The sequence below is a fragment of the Ciconia boyciana genome, chromosome 1 (genome assembly GCF_034638445.1).
Source record: "Ciconia boyciana chromosome 1, ASM3463844v1, whole genome shotgun sequence".
Taxonomy (NCBI): Eukaryota; Metazoa; Chordata; class Aves; order Ciconiiformes; family Ciconiidae; genus Ciconia; species Ciconia boyciana.
In genome coordinates this window covers 31,357,686-31,377,347 of record NC_132934.1, presented here as the reverse complement: position 1 = coordinate 31,377,347, position 19,662 = coordinate 31,357,686, and the positions used below count along the sequence as shown (strand labels likewise).

The following is a 19,662-nucleotide window of genomic DNA, read 5'->3' as shown; positions in this document are numbered from 1 at the left end:
CCTTGCGCCTGGGCTGGCAGATGGCCAGGACACATCACTGCTGTTTCTGTGCTGCTGTACTGGACAGGCTGGAACTCCGGTGTGAACTCGAGTCAAAGGGACTGTGACCTGTGGATGAATCCACGTGGGAGCAGGACACCCCAGAGCGTCTGTGCCCATGGATTAGTCCATGCCAGAGCAGGTATATCTTGAAACGTCTGTGGCCATGGTTATGTCTGTGCCACAGCAGGTATCCCTCTGAAGGGATTGTGGCCCAAGGATAAGTCCACGCTGGATAAGGTGCACCTCGAAGCATCTGTGGCTGTGGATGAAGTCCATGCTGCAGCAGGTACACCTCGAAGCATCTGTGGCTGTGGATAAAGTCCATGCTGCAGCAGGTACACCTCGAAGCATCTGTGGCTGTGGATGAAGTCCATGCTGCAGCAGGTACACCTTGAAGCATCTGTGGCTGTGCATAAGGCCATGTTGGAGCAAGTTTACTTCTGAAGGTACTACATTCTGTGGATAAGTCCAAGCTGGAGCAGGGGCAAGGGGAGGACTTCATTGCAATGTTAAACCTGATGGTCTGTCCAAAGGGACCAGAGGTGGAGATTGTAATGGAAATACCTTTAAATTGTTGTATCCCGGGATTTGAGTTGCATGTTGTGGGAATTACTATAGCAGGAACCCCTTGTTGCTAGCCAGGCTAGGAGCAAGCGGAGGAGTTCATTGCAATGTTAAACCCTATATCCTGGTCCAAAGGGACCAGGGGTGGAGATTGTAATGGATATACCTTTAAATTGTTGTAACCCATGATTTGAGTTGCATGTTATAGGAATTACTACAGCCGGAACCACCTGAACCAATGGAGGAGAAGCCTTACAAGAAGCAGTGCAAGTGCAGCAGTGACCTGACCTGAGCTGGCTTTGGTGCCCAATAACTCCAAGCAACACACCACCTCTCCTGTCCTGAGTAACAACCATAAGAGATGAAGCCCAAAGTCATGGACTAAATGAACTCAGTGGACATTTTGTGGACATTTTACAAATATTTTGTAGGGGTGGTCCATAGACTAAGCGAATGATATGTGTGTATTATATCAAAGGATGGGAAGGGTGACGGTGGGTAATGAGAATGTATTGGATAGTGTGAGACCTGAGCATGACGTAAATGGTATGGAATAAGGGGTGGATACTGTCCTGGTTTCAGCTGAGATTGAGTTAATTTTCTTTAGAGTGGCTGGTATGGGGCTATGTTTTGGATTTGTGCTGAAAACAGTGTTGATAATACAGAGATGTTTTAGTTGTTGCTGCACTAGCCAAGGACTTTTCAGCTTCCCATGCTCTGCCAGGTGCAGAAGAAGCTGGGAGGGGACACAGCCAGGATAGTTGATCCAAACTGCCCAAAGGGCTATTCCATACCACATGACGTCATGCTCAGTATATAAAGCTGGGGAAGAAGAAGGAAGGGGGGGACATTTGGAGTGATGGCGTTTGTCTTCCCAAGTAACCATTACGCATGATGGAGCCCTGCTTTCCTGGAGATGGCTGAACACCTGCCTGCCCATGGGAAGTAGTAAAGGAATTCCTTGCTTTGCTTTGCTTGCGTGCGCGGCTTTTGCTTTCCCTATTAAACTGTCTTTATCTCAACCCTCGAGTTTTCTTACTTTTGCTCTTCCGATTCTCTCCCCCATCCCACCAGGGGGGAGTGAGCGAGCGGCTGCGTGGTGCTTAGTTGCTGGCTGGGGCTAAACCACGACAATATGTTTAGCCACATTTATTTAATTGTTTGGACAAAGTTTTGTAATGCATATTTAAAAATACGGCTATGTTTCAAATAGATGAACAAAACAGAAAAGACACGAAAAGACTACTCTCATAATCCATCTCATAATCCAGAAAACTTAAGAGTCAGGTACAGGATAATATAGTATCAAATTTTACATAAGGAAATGAACTGCAATAGGAAACATAAGTGAAATGAGGACAGTTTCAAAACTGTCTACAATAGGTGAAGGTAGATTTTTCTTCACTGCACTAAAAATTACAGAAAGTTTTACCTGACCAGATTGGCAAAGAATGTTACCCCAAATCACCCTTTCTCCATAAATCTTCCAAGTCTGGAGAACAGAGTATAGCATCTCAGTGTTCTGACATAAAAGTAAGGTTAGAAATGGAAAGACAGCTAGAACATGTCTGCTCCAAATTCTTTCAAAAGGAATTTTGTATTTTGAAAGAAAATTCACAAAACAAAAGAAAAAAAATTTAATTGCTTGAAGAGATATGTTATAAACAGGGTGAAGGCTATGAAAAATTACATGAAATGAACTAAATATGGATTTTAAATACATAAGCAGGTTGATGCTAATGGTCATAAGCCTGATACTTAAGCTTATTTAGAAATCAGATTCTCTTTTATATATATATATATCTTAGTCAATTAGCATTCTCAGCTCATACTGTAGCTCCATCTTTAATTTCTTTTTAAAAGAAATTTTATAAGTTGCACAATAAGAATTCTGGAATAAACTCTAGCATCAACTGGAAAATATATTGCATAATTTTGTTGCCTTTCTCCATCTTGCAAAAGTTGGTTTTGTGCAAAGGTGGCATATTTGTGCTCTATTCATGGCATAGTATCTTTTGTTCTAGAATATATTTAAAAACAAATCTGAAAACATCATTATTATCCAACAATGTAAGCAGCACTACAGATGGACTGAAATCCTAAACTTAAAGCAAGTATTTAATCAGCCAATTTTTAAAATAAAAAGATTCAGAATCAAGAGAAATAATCATCCATCATGCAAAACAATATAATTTTCTTTCTTTTGCCATTAGGACAATGGCTCTTTTCATAATCTGATAAGTGAACAGGAACATGAAACAGCTGGAAAATTTGTGAGTTTATATGCCTAGGAAAAAGAAGTTCATATCACATTGGAGCTTAGTTTGAAAGCACCTTGTACAATGTAGAGAGCCACAATTGAAACTCAGAGTCATACTGCTGGATCAGTATGGTCTTCCTTTCAAGCTAACTAGAATTACGCTAATTAAGTGTTTTCAAAATCCTCTTTTGGATGTAAGGTTATACCTTCACATGGTGTTGCACTGTGTCATATGCATTTACCACTGCTTAGAAGCAACTTAGAGACCTGCCTTTTGGGGAATGAAGGCATGCTCTAATATGCATACATCTACAATTTACTTATATTAATTTATATATATATATGTATTATACTACATAAAATTTGTTTATATACATATATATAAAAGCATGAGGATGACTAACAAAGTCTAGTATCTGACTCAAATTCCCAAGTCACTGGAAACAAGCTTGTGTGATAACAAGGTACACCGTGGAAGCAGAAGACAGTAAATAACAGAATATCTTAGCCATAAGGAACTAAATTCTTAAGGTGGAATAAATGCAGATGGCAAAAGGATTTGAAACTAGAGTCAGGCCAAAGCTTTGTCTGATGTCTTTTGTCCAACACGGGCTAAAAGCAGATGGAAGATGGGATCATCCCATCTGAAGATACACTTGTGTTATCTAAAACCAAATTCACTAGAAATGGATATGCGCACACATACATGCATGTGCACACACAAAAAGCAGGACAGAGGGGCATGCAAAAACAGCGTTACGGCAAATTCCGTCCCAGAACATATACAGGAAATTAACTGTTAATGAGCTGCATATCTCAAAAATAACTTCTTTCCTCTCTTCCTCTTTCTGGAATACCTTTGTACTAATATTGCTAAAACCAAGATGTGACATTCTGATCACACTGAAATCAGTAATTCACAAAACTCTCTTCAACAAAACCAACACTTTACCCGGGTTTTCACTTATATATGTTGCTCACTATTACTTATTTTAGCTTATGGGTAATTTGCTTTCCATGTGTATAAAAGTAGAGTTTACAATAGGCCTTGAAAAAATGACCATGGCGTATGCACTAATTGCTACCATGAAAGCCACCACTTCACATTTTTCATGGCTTCAAGAAAACCAGTAGCAAATTTCTCTTTATAAAACTTCAATTCTGAACCCCATAATGTAAAACATTTTATTACATCTATCTCATTCCCTACAAGTATGTTTGGGAATGATTTGTCAATGAAAAGTGAGAATGATTCCATGCTTCCTTGAGATGTTACCAAATTAGCTACCAAATAAGCCCCATGTTGCTGTTGCTGAATGTTTCATTTCTACAAGCTCTTTAGAGAGCCAGTGCATTATCCCACTGAACTACTGAAATACAGAATTATGTGGTATTCAAGGTGAGGTATGTGTTTATAGAGCCTATTGAATGCTTTCAAAAATAAAGACCTATAGCCTTTCATTGTTTAAAAGCAGTTTCTCTCTTTCTTTAAACCCTTTAAAAAGCCTATGAAGATTTTAATATTCACAGGATTTACACACAGGTAAAATAATAGAAGTATGGTTCTCAGAACAAAAAGATTTGCCATGCATTATAGAGCTCTCTAATACTGGAGCTCTTGTGAAAGGGCTTGATTAATCATACTATTTAAAGGTTGTGACACATTTATGCTCAAACTAATACAGGCAAAGCTAGTAACTCATAGTTACAAACCTGTGCAAGAGACAGCTCGTGTGTTGGGACACTTGGTTTTAAATTCTGGACCTTTTTGGACCCTTCCTGTTGCTTTGTGTTGAAGCCAGTTAATTAGCACTTCTTAACTCTTTCGTGATTTGTATGTTAAGAAAAAAAAAAAAGGCTTAATTTGTTGTTATTTGGATTTGCACTGAGAAGACTTTGTCATTTAGGTTGACTCAGAAGAACCATAAAAACTGTAAAGAGTAAGGATAATAATTCATATTATACTTCTCCTTAGCCAAGATCATAAAATTTTAGACTCACTTTAAAAAAAAAAAAAAGGCAATCTGCAGAGCATTTATCTAAAGCACAAAAATAGGTGTTGACCATATATATACTGAAGATGTCAGCCTAATTTATAAATAAATATTTAAATGCATTTTAGTAAATTCTGAACATAGATCTTCAAGCTTTATAGAGCCAAAATTTATTCAAGGCAGAGCAGTATGAAAATTTGCATAGAGAGACACTGGATATTTGGTGCCATCAGCACCCTAGAACCCTTGGAGTACAGTTGTGGGCAAGGAAAAGGTCATACTGGCATATGCCAAGTAAAAGCTTTTCTCACCAGTTCATCCAAGCCAGAATACTGACCTTTCAATTTATTTGCCTTACAAGCTTTCAAAGCATTTACCCATGAAATATATATGCCTTGCTGCATCTCTTTCTACCCCTCCCTTCCACCAAAAAGAAGAAAAAAGGACTGCATCCATGATTTCACCTTCCTTCCCACAGCTTAAACTGAGAAATGGGGCTGCAACAGCTGACTCCAGGAGCATTGCAGTGAGAGCAGCAGACGTTGATCAGGCAACACTTACTCTATCCATAAGTGTTCCTCCTGCCTGCCCCATGCACAGTTTGTATTGGAAAGAAGGGAAATCCACATAAGCAGAGTCTATGAACCAGATCTTGGGCTGACAGCTGTGTCCTGTGGTCAGATTGGCCATGTGTTGAGCCCTACTAAAGCAGACCACTTCAGAGAGGTCTTTAAACCAAGAACACAGGAATCTTTCTGCAACAGCCAAAGGAAGGAATAGATCCCACACAAGCAGCGAGGGCCAGCCCTGCCTCTGACATCCCTGAAAGTGTCTGATGCATAAGACACCTTGAAGAGGAAGCAGAGGACTGAAATCTCCATCCCTCTGGAGAGAAGCTAGCAAGCACAAAGACCTGAGCAGTCAGCAGGGAAGACTTCCGAGAAAAGAAAGGTGCTTTTTTTCAAAATTAGGAGCAAAGTGGAAGAAAGCAATTGCATGTTCTTTGCACAGCCACAAAGAGGAGGGAAAGACTGGGCACAGGGAAGATGAATCAGTGGAAAGTGAGATTCAAAGCCTAAGGTAATTTATAGTTAGCTCAGTTAAGAATATTCAATTAAAGGCTTTGTAATGCAGTGTAGGCAGCAATGAAGAGTTTGGCTTCTCTCCAAAAGTAGCTGCACTCACACCCAGGACCGGGGCGGTCTCAGGAGGGGTTAGCGGAATTAATGGAATTACTAGAATCTCCTCTCCTGGTCAAAAGTTAGTGCTCCTGCCTGACATACCAAATTATTCACCCTTTAGGTTACTCTTGAGGCACATTTGTAAATGGCAATATTGAGTCTCCTTTATGTTCAGTTCAATATTCTCCATTTGACATAACAGCAGCCATGATAAAAATATGTGGCCTGAGAGTACAGTTAGGAAAATATGAGAATGAATCAGCAGTTTGATTTCTCCCTCTTCGACCCACACATTTTAACTTGTTGGGTTTCCAGTTTGAATGTTATTACTATTTCATTAAGGCCATAACTATCTGTGCTCTGGTTCCTGAAAGCCTATTTGGCATAACATTCGAATTAGCAGTAATGAGAAAAATACGCTCTTCCATCATCAAGTTTGTTACCTTGATGAATATCTCTCTGTAGGAAAATATGAAATGAGTTAATGTACCTGCCTATTAAAGCCACTTCAGGAGATGGCTGAACATATAGGTGGCCTATTAGCTAAAGAGAAATTCAACCTAAGGCCCAAGGAAGAAATACAGATATATCTAAAGAGTGGATTTATTACAGCTATTTCTTACAGCTACTCATAGAAAAAGTAGATGTCAGCAAAATTAAGAGTGCTAAAAGATCACACTAAAAAAAGTTAGGCAATTTTGGGGCATTTGGATTTTGCATATAAGATAATAGGGAGGCTTATATGCATTTTTTGTGCATATAAGGCTTTTTGTGACTTCCTTGTAGCTGGACTTAGATGATTATCTGTCACAGTAACCAAAAAAACCCCAGAGGAAGATACTGAAAACATTACCTGAACAACAGAGTGAGGTTTCTATTTAGTGATCAAAGTCGCAGATGGGAACAAAACTTTGGGTAAAATCTAAGGCCTTTGGATGACAATTTGTTTTAGAGAATGTTATCAAGGGGATTGCTGTTTCCAGAACTATCTAGAGAAGTGGAAATCAAAGACTATAATATGGATATTAGTTTCCTTTTTTCTTCTGAACTTTTTGCAGTGCCACTCAACTATTAGCATGTATAGATAGCTAAACCAGTATTTTATAATGGTGAGTAAATGTAAATTACTAAACTTATATTTGCTTTATTTATATTTGCTGGGGTAAATATTGAGATAAGCTGTTTTATTGCTGAAAAATCAGTATTTCCACCAGTTGGGGAGTTATAAATTCCCATGCTTGCAAATATTCAAGAGTATCAAAAATGGTTTAATAGAATTTAGAACATAGAGATGGGCACTGGATTTATACAGAAAACCGCTAAGTAGGATTTATCTTTGAGAAGCAAAAAAGGACTGGAAAGATCTTCCTAAAATGTTAAGTCTAGCTCCTTCTCCTGTCATGGCAGGCATGAAGTCAGCTATTTTTAAACAAACCTATTTTATAAATATACCAATCAGTATTTTTAAAGAGGTTGGGTTTGGGTTTGTTTGGGGTTTTTTTTTGTTAGTGGTTGGTTTCATCTGAGTTGTGTATTCCAGTATCTCCACTGGAAACTTGTCCCAGGATGTGACGACTGAGAGTCAAAAAAAACCCCAGTCACTTACACATTTTGTTCTTCTGCTAGCTTTACCTCATTGTGTACCAGCAGGATGTATTTATCAGCAGGAATCTTATTTTCTCCCCAACTCTCCTACATGCAAGGTTTTATAAATCCCTCTGTATTGTGGGCTCCGCTGTCATCTGAATAGTATTTAATTGCACGTGTTTCAGTTTGAGTTCACGTTTTTTTTCAAGCACAAAACCACGACTGAATGAATTATTCTAAATGAGATGTCCAAAGTGCTACTAATTTGTTACTGCTACTGCAATAACTTTCCTGGTGCATCCTAGGACCATATTTGCTTTTTTTCACAGCTGTGCCATGCTATCAGCTTATACTTCTTGATCAACCAGTAATACAGAAATACATTCTCCTCCTCAGTTATTTCTAAGTAATAAGCTCACAACTTACAGCAGAATTGCATGTTATTGGCTCCAAATGACCTTTCATCGTAGACTACTTAGAGTGTTATCCCATTTCTATTATTAAAGTTCAAACAGCCTTTCTGAATGATAACTCCTATGTTCCTCTGAGCTGCTTATCGTGGGAAAGCCTTCCTCCTTCTCCTGTTCTCCCTGTCCTTTGCCTCCTCCTCACAGTGATGTTGTCATAAAATTTAGTTGGCACTAAACTATTATTTATATTATCTACTGCATTTTATATTATATTTTTTTACCCAAATATTTAAATTAATTAAAAAATGTTGGTTTCTCTTCTCTGGTAAGCAAAGTTACAAATTCAATTATTAACTCTTAATTGTCTCTCGGTATCAAATGTTCCTGGTCCTCACCAGGTAAATTGACACTCTTGTAACAAAACAGATGTTAGCTTTTTCTGAGAGTACCTATCCCAGTCATTTTATAAATAAAATATTGATTTCATCTCTTTTGTGATAATACTGATGGGAGTTGGAGGCTGAATGCACTCTTTTGGAAACATACCAGTTACATCGTAAAGGAAATTGTCAGTATTACCAAACACTGAAGATCTTATTTCTTGCTGCAAGCATAAATTTAAGGATAATGAATAGCAATGCTTTTAGTGTACCTTGAGACATGTTGTGAATCCTTGCAATAAGACAGTAGAAAGCAAACATAACCAGTACAGGACCGAAAAACAAATACTCTGCAATATTAAAAATTGATATTTCTTAGCTGAGACAAATGAGTTCTGATATCTCTATGTAATCTAAAGACATTTATTTTATTTCACCCAAAAGTACCCAAGTAAGTCAATCCAAGGACGTCAGCTTTACCACAGCTGTCATTCTCCCTCTCATTTAACAGTCAAGGAGTAAAGAAGAAAATCTATATGGGTCTGGCTGCTCATTAATTGTGCACACAAACACATGCATAAATCCCTTCAAAGCATATCAGCTTTAAAAGTAACCTCTTGTCACCCAAAATGGCACATGAACTATGCAACATATATTAAGAGTAATTATTCATATCAGGTATCAACTGCTGATGACTTAAGGCTCTTCATTTCAAAATAAATTTGCATTAACACACACAAAATATAGAATGTATTTCTGTTTTCAAAGGAAATTAACTTTCTGTAGTACTGTTTTTGTTGTCACATGACCCTACAGAGTCATGGGATTTGTAGGCCTCAAAAACAGGAATTTCCATCTTTGTCTTCAGTTTTCTATCCTGTTTGACAGAAAAACTAACTGATAAACTAATTAATATATTGGACATGCTGAATAAGAACACTTATTGGCCACATACTTAATTTCCCTACAGCTCTTTGGCAATCTGTTAGATTTCTATATCTCTCTGACACATCCAGCTTATTTGTGAATGGTTCTGATCTTTAAGGAATAGTTTTAAATCAGTTCCAAGTTATTTAAATACTTATACTTTAAAAACATATCCCCTCAAACTAGATTCGTCTGGCAGTACTAAGGCAACCTTTTGTTTCTGAGCGTACCAGTTAAGTATACACAATTAGTAATAGAGGAGGTTTTAATTCAATTGTTAATAGTTAATATAAGTGTTTGGTCAGCAGAGAATACATGTGCTGTTCATGTGGGGAAAATGTGCTGGCCCGAATATAATGTAAGTATGTTTAGGTGTGTATTTGCAGTCATGTCTTAAACTTAAGCTAGGAATTTTGCCAAAACAGACTCGCTTTCCAAGCAAAGGTTTGGTCAACTGTTGAATACATAGCCATCCTCGCAGCCTTGTTTTAGCCATTATCATTGGATAGGCACTTCTTTCTACTTCAATCTAATAATGAAAATTAGAACTCATATTTGATACTATCTAAATGGTACACTGGATTTCTCAAGTGTCCTTACAATAGAGGCATGCAAAGTGCAGGACAAAACATCTGCTTTCCGTTTTACTTACTAATATTTTCATTTTGGTTTTAGTAGCAACAAAACAATCAAAATGCATATATGTACATCTCAAATATAAACAGATATATACACTTTCATAAGCATGTAATACAATACTCTTAGACTGTATTCCTTAAAGATGCAATGGTTTTAAGCCTCTTTTGTTTCCTTTGCCTTTTTCTCAGTGCTATAATGCAATCCTCAGTGCCTGAGCACCAGACTTCAAATGAGAGATCTATTCAAAACATGCACAGACAAAATAAGTGGTTTCCTTAGTAATGGGAACTATGTGAAAGCCTCTGAAACAGCTCCTCCTCCAGTAAGTCATTATGTACATGATCCTTTCTACCCCCAACTTACTAATGTAAAGATAACTTCACATTTAAAGAAAAATACTTAATGTGCACCCACAGTTTTTGGCAGTCAAATTACAGAAGAGAGGTGAAACATTTACTGCATTCCTAATTAAATAGTTTGGGTTTTAATCAGTAAGGATGTTGTATGTTCCAGTGAACTTTCAATTAATTTTCTAGATCTGCAAGTTGAAAAAAATGAAATTCTGTAACTAAACTACTAAGAACTTCAGTTTGGTACCCATTACACTCCAATAGTTTAGTGTATTTGATTTAAACTATCTTAGGTAACCATATTCTGAACACACTGAACATATCCGTGCTGTTTCTTGTCACCACCAAGACAGCTTCATAACAATTACCCATGACCACAGAGAATGCTATTGATGGCATGGGAAAATTACTATGACACTTTTCTTAATCTCAGAGTAAAAGTAAGTAAAAGCAAAATGATGTTCTAGTTCTAATATTTAGCTTAGTGACTCTCTTTGCACAGATTTCTAAATCAGCAATATAACTCTTGTGCAAATACTTATGAAAAGCAAATAATCTAGAATCACTGTTGTTGTCCATCCACTTTTAATATTAAACCACAACAAAATGTAACAAAATAGTTTTTGTTTAGTTTCATTAACAAAGGTAAGAAATTCAAGTCTGAAGTTCTGCCCTTGAGAAACACACTGAGGCTTGCCATATATACTTAAAAAAATAAATGTGACATTATCAGGGAAAGTGGCTAAATTAAAAAAATTGATTAGTGGGGGAAGGAGGGTCCCTCTCACTGATCATGTACTATTTGCCACACCACACAGTGTTAACAGAAAAAGGATAAATCTGCTTCAGATAAAAATTCAGTTAATTCTCCATAGAAATTCAGTTAATTCTCCACAAAAAAACCATATGAGCAAAGAAATTGAAAAAGTCCTCTCTATAAGGACAGAAAGTTCAAGATTTACCACCACCCATAAGAATTATAACAATTCATAATCAGGATGAAAATTCTAGGCCCTATATTCAAATTATTACTGCCACCATTTTCTTCATCAACCTCAGATACAGATTAACTCAAAGAGCCATGACACTAAAAGGTATATCCTATGCGCACAGCAGGTCCCATGAGCAACAAGCAGATCCTTATGAAATCAACAAGGGCATCTCAGTCTTAAAGATCTACCATTGAGAAGATCCCAGTAAATTATATCCAATTACTACAGGTTACAAAAACTGAGATGTCACCACAAGTAAGACATAAACATACTGAGATGAAATCAAGTTTAAAATGGAATACATTTACTGAGCTTGAAAACCTCTTTACAGGTCCCATATTTCCTCTACCTAACCCAGCTGCACATAAGGATTCTCTAGCTGTTTTTCACTACTCCGTCTTCATTAACTTTCCCACATGGCATAGAAAGGTTGTGGTTGCTATGTGTGACTCACTTCCAGCCTTCAGCAGATGCTGGTATGCCAGAGATTCTTGACTATTAAAATAGAGCCAGGGATGAAAACTAGAAGTACTTGGATATCACTCTGAGTTAGACCCAATAGGTATAAACCATGTTAAGATTTTTCAGACCTCAGGCCATTCCTGAGGAAGGCTGACTATAGCTCTGGGACCTATAAAGAGGAAAGAGGCTATAGCTCTTGCCTGGGAGCTTGTCCTTTCTGTTTCATAGAACACAGTTGCTACATGAATAGGTGAATTTGCTGGAATATGCAAAATCCCCTTGATCACCAAGATAAGCATCAGCTCATCACCACTGCTTTCATTCATCCCCATCACATGTGATTGAATTTGCCTGTACTATACGACTCCTTTTACTATGCAGTTCCAGATTCTCCTAAATCATATAGCACCTACTACCTACATAGCTTTTAATGATGTAACTGGTGCTTTGTGTAATGATGTAATGATGTGACTGGTGCTAAGGTGTTTTCCTTATGTGAAATTCTTTACAGGTTCATCGCCTAGATTTGTTTCCATCTGCTTTATCTCTGTCCTATCAACACTAACTCTGAGATCTGATAAAAGAAAGTTGGTAGCAGATTAAGTAATCTGAGCATAACACTATCCATTATGAAGTACAACTGTATTTAGAAACTTGAACTTGTTGGCAATAAGCCTTTCATCTTCAAAAAAGACAAAGAACTAGAGCTAGAAATGTTGCTTTTGCTTATCATTGAAAAAATTATTCCATTTCAGAGGGATACACATCAATAAAAGTTACTCCTTGTCTGTGCGGAAGCATAGCCCTTAGGAAAATGTCAATAGTTAGTTGCCATAACGTCTAAAAATATGCATGACAGTGTAGGTTGACAACATTGCACCGAACATGCCAGCAGAATGGCCAATGTTACGCGAAATGGTAGCACTTTTTTCTCTTTTCCAAGCAAATCACTCAATGATAACTGCCTATAATTAATAAGTCAGTTAATAACTGATGAAGCCACAAGACAGATTTCCTTGAATCTGAGCAATTCTGGACCTTCATTCAGAAAGGAATACCTCCCCACACCTCGCATGGAAGATACACTAAGGCTATGCTTTGCAGAACTGACGAGAATTAATCTGTCAAACACCAGCTCCTTTCTTTTTTACTCTAAGGGCTACAAGAAGAAAGCGTGAAGAGCCGCTACTCAGCCCTCTTCCTTGTAGCTACGGTGCCTCAGAAAGCAAGATAGGGGCACAGGTAGTCCTAAGTGATAAAGCTATTCAAAAAGCATCTGCTCTTTTACACTTTGACATAATGTGTATGGATACGCACTTAGAAATAATTTTTTTAATTGCCAATTTCTGATATCATGAAGTGTGTCATCTTAGAATTTAAATCAAATACTTGTGGGTTTTTTACTTCCACTGCATGGTATTTATTTCAGGTTTTAACTATACTTGCTGCATTCTAAACACAGCTGTGTTCTCAGAGCCTAAATGTACTGGAAATGGTCACCGTTAACTCCCTGAACCACAAAAAGCCTACAGGATATTAAAGCCCAAGGATGCTCCACCTTTCTATATAATGAAAAAAGGAAAAAGTTTTGAAACCCTCTTCCAATTTTGAGAAAAATGCAGGCACAGAACCACTGTATTTTAATAACTAAGGCTTTTACGCATGGTATTAATTGTCCATTACAAACAAATAGTTACTTGGTTTATTTTCATGTGCACTCAGTAATCAGATAAAATGCATGCTAAATAAATACCTGGAGTTAGCCTACATTACTTTCATCATCTCTCTATCAGTCTGACAGACTTTTTTTCTACCCTGTAACCTAATAAGCTATATATATAATTCTGGTGAAATAGATTACATTGCTATTTTAAAACCACCAAGCATCATAGTGAAATCAGCAGGAAAATAACTTAATGAAATTTAATCATCATAATTGTATTGGTTATAAAAGATATTTTTCTCCTGCAGATAGTTTGAAAAAAAATTTATTCTTTAGCATTAGCTAAATTAAAAAATTTAATTATTTCACTTTTTTATGAAACAGAATTTTATTATGATATAATAACATTTTAACTAATATGTAAATGTATGCCTATCAAGGAGGTATTTTAATTGCATATAAAGTCTATCATAAGAACTCACTTTCTTTATGCAAGTATACTTTAGCTGATTTAATTATTTAGCCCTCTAATTACACAGTCCATACCAATCAACCAAAACGAAGCAATTCTATAATCTTAATTTTACATGTCAAATCATTGAGTATGTTTTTGCATGATTCTCCTGTTAACTAGAAAGACAGATTTTGAATGAACCACAGTGAGTAAGTGAGGTTAGGGTCAAAACCCAAGAAAGCTTTCACACAGGGCAATGGTAGTCCCTACCTATACCCCAGATCTTCTGTTTCTCCATTGGCTGAGATAAGAGAAATAGCAGTATTTAGTTGGCTTTAACAGAATGTTTTTCTATTTTTAATTTTGCCCAAAGTTTTTGACATTTTCTTCTCTCTTACTCCACCCACCATCCCACCCCTGTAGCACAGGTTTACATCCTTTGTTTGGGATAGGTGTGACTAACCACATGGCTGGGATCAGGAAGGATTTCCATTTTTCCTGTGGGGGCTAGCATGGGAAGAAGTCTTACTTTTCTGGCTTTTGGTTGTTCTTCCTTAACATGTCCTGAGGACTGTCCCATCAGACATGGGCTGTTATGTTGGGCAGCAGGGAAGGCTCATAGGTTCACTTTGGGAAGGTTACAATGGTTCGTATTTGCAGCTCATGGTGGTGAACATTAAGTACTATCAGAGGCTCCAAGAGCCACCTCGTGCGGGCAAAGGAGAGACCAGGTTTCCCCAATGAGCCCTGAGGCTACAGAAAGATGACGTGACATGAGGTGTTCCCTGTCCCAACCCCAGGCCAGAAGACCTGAAAGGTAACCAAAGATGGGTCGGCCCCAACTGTTTTTGTTATACCTCTTTAACTCACATTAGAAAAAAATGTGATGCCCATAATAAGAGAATGGGAGAAAACGGAAGGGCCACTTGGCCTTCCTCCCACTCTAGAGTATTTCATGTATTTGCAGTCTGTCACTTAAATGCCCGTATTTCATATGAGGCAGTCCTACCCAGTTGCATGAAAACTGAACAGCAGACATCTTTAAAAAATTTAAAACGTTGCTCCCTGTACTTAGTTTAAATGCAGTATTCAAAAATTTGAGGCAGAAGGGAAAAAACCTGCTTTATTACAGCCACAACAATGTAAGTACCAATGAGTCAAACAGGACTGGTTTTGCAAAAATTGTCCTAACCAATTATAACAAACTGAAATTTATTCAAGAAGTTGGCATTACTTTAATTCACTTTTCATAATAAGTGATTTCATGAAGTGTAAAATCATTTTCTTACAAAATAAAAACAAAAATAATGCAGTCCACAATCTCAGACTCAAAGTGAATCAGAATTATATATAGTATTCATAAAATAGTAACCATTTTATAATAGAATTCTGGTGCTATTGCTGTTGCAAAAGTACATTGACTTACATTGTTTGCTAATCTTCAGAAATTTTTCATACTATTATTAGACAGGACTGTGAGCCTTTCTTCAAACAAAGCAGAAGAGTGTGAAATCAGAACCACGTTTCACTTAAATCCACTAGAGGGTGGCCTGCCTCAGTCAGGGCTGTAGTACTGAATTCATGCAAGATATCCAACATTTTCTTCCTTTTGACCTGTTGATAACCAACTCTTTTTTTGTATTTTGCTATTGTTCATCTTCTATTACAAAGTAATTTCCTTTATATAAAACAGTATCTACGATTAAAAAAACCCTTTTCCTAACAACATCTCTCTCATTTATTGTTTTGTATATCTAGGAGAAGGGTTGATATATTTCAGTGTATACTTCCCTTAAATTGAAAAAAAATTCGTGAATTATTCTTCAATTTTTAAAACCTTCGTAGTTTGTATGCCCTTTGTTAACAGATACAGAACAAATAGAAAAAAAAATAATCATTCACCAAAAAGTATGGCACAAAGGGAGAAGGGAGAAAGAAAGGAAGAAGGAAGGCAGGGAAGTAACAATCTGTGCAGCCTATTGTTTATATAATTAGATGGCCATAAAAGAGAGAGTCAAGTAGATAGAGATTGAAAGAAACTGAGTTTATTTACCCAACCCCTTCCTCAGTTTATTCTGAATTTTTATTTCTCAGAATGATGTTTTACTGCTCTTACTTTCTACTGATAAACATATGTAATAAAATTTAATATTTTATAACATTTGGAAAAGGACGAGTATGAAAAATCCTTTACTTTCTTAAACTAAAAAAAAGCAGCAAAACTGGGGGGAGGAGGGCATTTTTCTTGAATGATTTCAACATGCAGTATCCTCTGAACTACAGCAGCCTTTGCAGAACTTCAGTGATCTCTAATCAGTTGTTCTGAACACAGACAACATCCTTATATAGCTTTAAAAAAAAACGGGATTTAAACCTCCCGAGCTGTTCTGTACAAACACAAAGCATGCCCTGTAACTCCCACAAATCGGAAGAGATCTCTGGAAGCGTGCAAAGGCTTGTTTCGTGTATCCGTACCCGAAGCAGCAGTGTCACGTAACAGACAGCTTCCCACGGCCAACCAGGCTGGCGCAGCCACGCGTACTACGCGGCATCTGGGCACGACGAAGCATTGGCTCCTCTCTGGGGAGTGGAAGGGGCTCAGTTATTAATGACCGCTGAGCAGGCAGCACCATGTCAGTGTGACAACCGAGCGGGTGAACGATGCACCACTAACCACCATGGAAACAAGGAGAAATAAGAAGAGCTAGCGAGCATCTCTCTCTCCCCCCCCTCCCTCCACTGGATTGCGAGCCTCAGCCAGACAGGCAGCAACAGCGCTCTGGCAAACGTAAGGGATCTCAGCTGGCAGCACAGAGAGTCTCTCATGTTGTAGGATATCAATAGATACATCTTTGTATTATATACCGTTAGACACACGCACGCACACCGGCTCACATACATGTATGCACATCTATTCAGCCTCTGGCTTTAATACAAGTATGTGGCTACCTGAACTAAGGAATCAAAATTACCGAGATGCAAGAACTCCTCCAGCTCTGAAACTACTCTTATTATAGGGTAAGTTCCTCTTTATTTTCAATTTTATCCTGACTTTTATCTTAACATGTAAACTCTTTGCCCTTTCTTCTTTTCGTAAAGTTATTTTATTAGCGTATTTTCACATTTTACTTTCTGAATGGAAATGCAAATGCAATTTGCTTTTTGTGCCACAGATAATCTAAATATGTTTGCAAGTGTATCAGATTTGTGCATTTGTTAGCTTGAAAGAACATCAAAGGATAAAAAATTTTAAAGGGAGAACGTTTCCCCTGATGTTTCAGATGCAAAATCAAATTACACAGTTGCTCTGTGTTTTGAAACCAATAAAACAAGATACAGGACAGCCTCCTTTCTTCTCTCTAGTGCTAGGATTAAGGGAAATGCTGTTTATGTCAGGACCTAAAAACCACTGAGCAGCGAGGCTGAATGAGCATATCACAAACAGTTATTGAATTTCTGCCAGGCTACATCTTAAGGATTGTAGCAAATGACTTCGCTTAAAAACATCCCCTTTCCAGTCAGAAGGGACAGCGTGAATGTCTGATTACTGATGCAGCTGGAACGGACGCATTAGGTAAAAAGGATTGCATTAAGCAGAAGAGTTCTAATCTTTGGTAATTAACAGGATTGCAGCAGGGTGCCTCTAAAGTATATTTTCATGTAAGGAGACTGTTCAAATCTATCACTATAAAAGCTTTGCCTGTTTTAGTATAGGAAGGCTCAGAACTTTTTGTCTTGGCTTTCCATGTCTTTATTTTCACATGTCTAGTTGGAGTTTTTGCCCAGCACTGCTGTTCAGAAAGAGAAGAACCCAACACAGGGGGATGAAGGGGGCAGTAAATGCAGGGGGCTAGAAAAAAGACAGTGATTTTCTATTTAACCAATTTAATCTACATAAAACTCCATGCTAGCACTACTGTTGCCTACTGTGTTTGTGTTTATGCATGTGTATGTCATTTCTTTCACGCAGTGTAAGAGTACCTCAGTATCTCTTCAGATGAAAACACATTCAGTAAAGTCCATCAGCATGGATCTGTGATTCGTGCATCAGTGAAAGCCAGAGAGAGATTTTACTTTACACCATGAAAAAGACAGGTTAGCTATCTAATGCGTGCTTCAAAGTGAAAAAATACAACCTAAATCTTCCTGCATGTTTTTGTTTGCTATTTAGAATACTATGGCTGTATTAAAAACAGCTCAGTATTTAGATTATTTCTCCTATCCCTTTTTCTCCCCCGACCCCCTCACCCCTGTACACCTTGGAGAACATCATAAAGAACCTGTTCCTTTGCAGCAATGCAATTATTTGCTTGCAATTTTAGAGTTACTGTGTTTTGAGAAACAAACATTGTGAAACAACCATCAACAGATAGCCAATGGCTGTAAGCCTGCCACCTTTCCATAAATGTCAGGAAACGGGTAGCTTAACAATAGCTATGGGAAGAAGTCAATTAATTCAGGTGACCTTTGCAAATGGTGACAATAAAGCAGCTCTGACAATATGCCACAGCATTCGATATTTCCTCTGGAAAATGAATGAGCTTAAGAAGAGGTTTCCTTTTCAGAGTACAAAATGAAAGGTATTGAAGCATTAGCTCCTGCTATTGGCAAGCTTGCTTCCTCTATTTCAGACAGTCTATGAAATCTGGTTAAAGCAAGCTGGCTTATTTTATTATGTGAACTACAATCTCTCGTTCAATTAACTAAATATCCTGTTTTCACCCACATTGCATGTGCATTTTAGTTGTTAAAACAAGAATTTCAAGCTACTGGTTTGGATTTTTATAGAATGTGCTATACAATAAGGGGAGAAAACCTGATTCTGATCTCTTCATGCTGTATGCAAAGGACTACTCAGATGAAACTTTTTCTATTATATACCATGGTACATGCTCAGTTTTTCTGAATCGTTATCCTTACTCATTTTTAATGTAAAAATTAAGTAAATATGAGTAACTTTACACTAATGCATATTGGGTTTTCCCACATATACTCTAATGCGCTACTTTAAAATATTATGTAGATATGCCAAAGAGTTTCAGAAAAATGTGGTCATTCCAATCATACATGTACAGAGAAAATATGCTGTAGATGCATTGTCTGAGTACACAGCATAGACATTCTTAGCCAGCAAACCAGTCAAAACGTATGGTGACTGTATTTTGGTTAATACTCCCTCAAAGCTCCTGCAATAATGTTGTAGTGTCAGACAATGACTGGCTGATGTTGGTATGGCAACCCGAAGTACCGCCTTTCAGGGCGGTAGGGCTGAGCATGACATCACAGCGTGCCTGTTTGGAGTACCCAGAAGTAGGTGAGTATCCCTCTTTTGCACTAGAATTACACCAGCTCAACTAGGCAACGTTGCTACCTGTAATGCAGATCAAAAATATCATGTATAATCTTTGTTAACTGATCAAGAATGAGCAGCTTATGAAAATACTCATGGCCTGCAACTCACTTGTGATCACTTGTCCCTTGACACCAGAGGATAAAATTAAGTGTTTGCAAGTGAGAGCAAACCATTTAGCAATGTTTTGACTCTTACCCCTAATCTTTATTATATCAATGATTCTACAAGCAAACCAAAAGCTTTGCTGCTTGGCGACAACCAATCTAACTTTAAATGGCTGGTGTTCAATAGCCAAATTTTAGAGCATCTAAAGCAATAGAAGAAGATAAGCAGTAGAAAACAAAAAGTTTTTCAAGACAAGCTCTATCTTACTTCTGAAAGAAAAGTCACCACAGAGAAAAATG

At 37.5% G+C, this 19,662-nt stretch overlaps 2 protein-coding genes across 4 annotated transcripts in view; one reads left to right on the top strand and one right to left on the bottom strand.

Moving 5' to 3' along the window:
* Window positions 1-19,662, bottom strand: part of IMMP2L (inner mitochondrial membrane peptidase subunit 2) — a 495,130-nt gene that overhangs the window by 226,283 nt on the left and 249,185 nt on the right. The window lies entirely within an intron of this gene.
* The window catches only part of LRRN3 (leucine rich repeat neuronal 3), a 35,783-nt gene continuing 32,532 nt past the window's right edge, over window positions 16,412-19,662 (top strand). The window contains exon 1 of the mRNA XM_072861864.1: window positions 16,412-16,923. The gene's annotated coding sequence lies outside the window, so the exon portion shown is untranslated. The remainder of the gene's footprint in view (window positions 16,924-19,662) is intronic.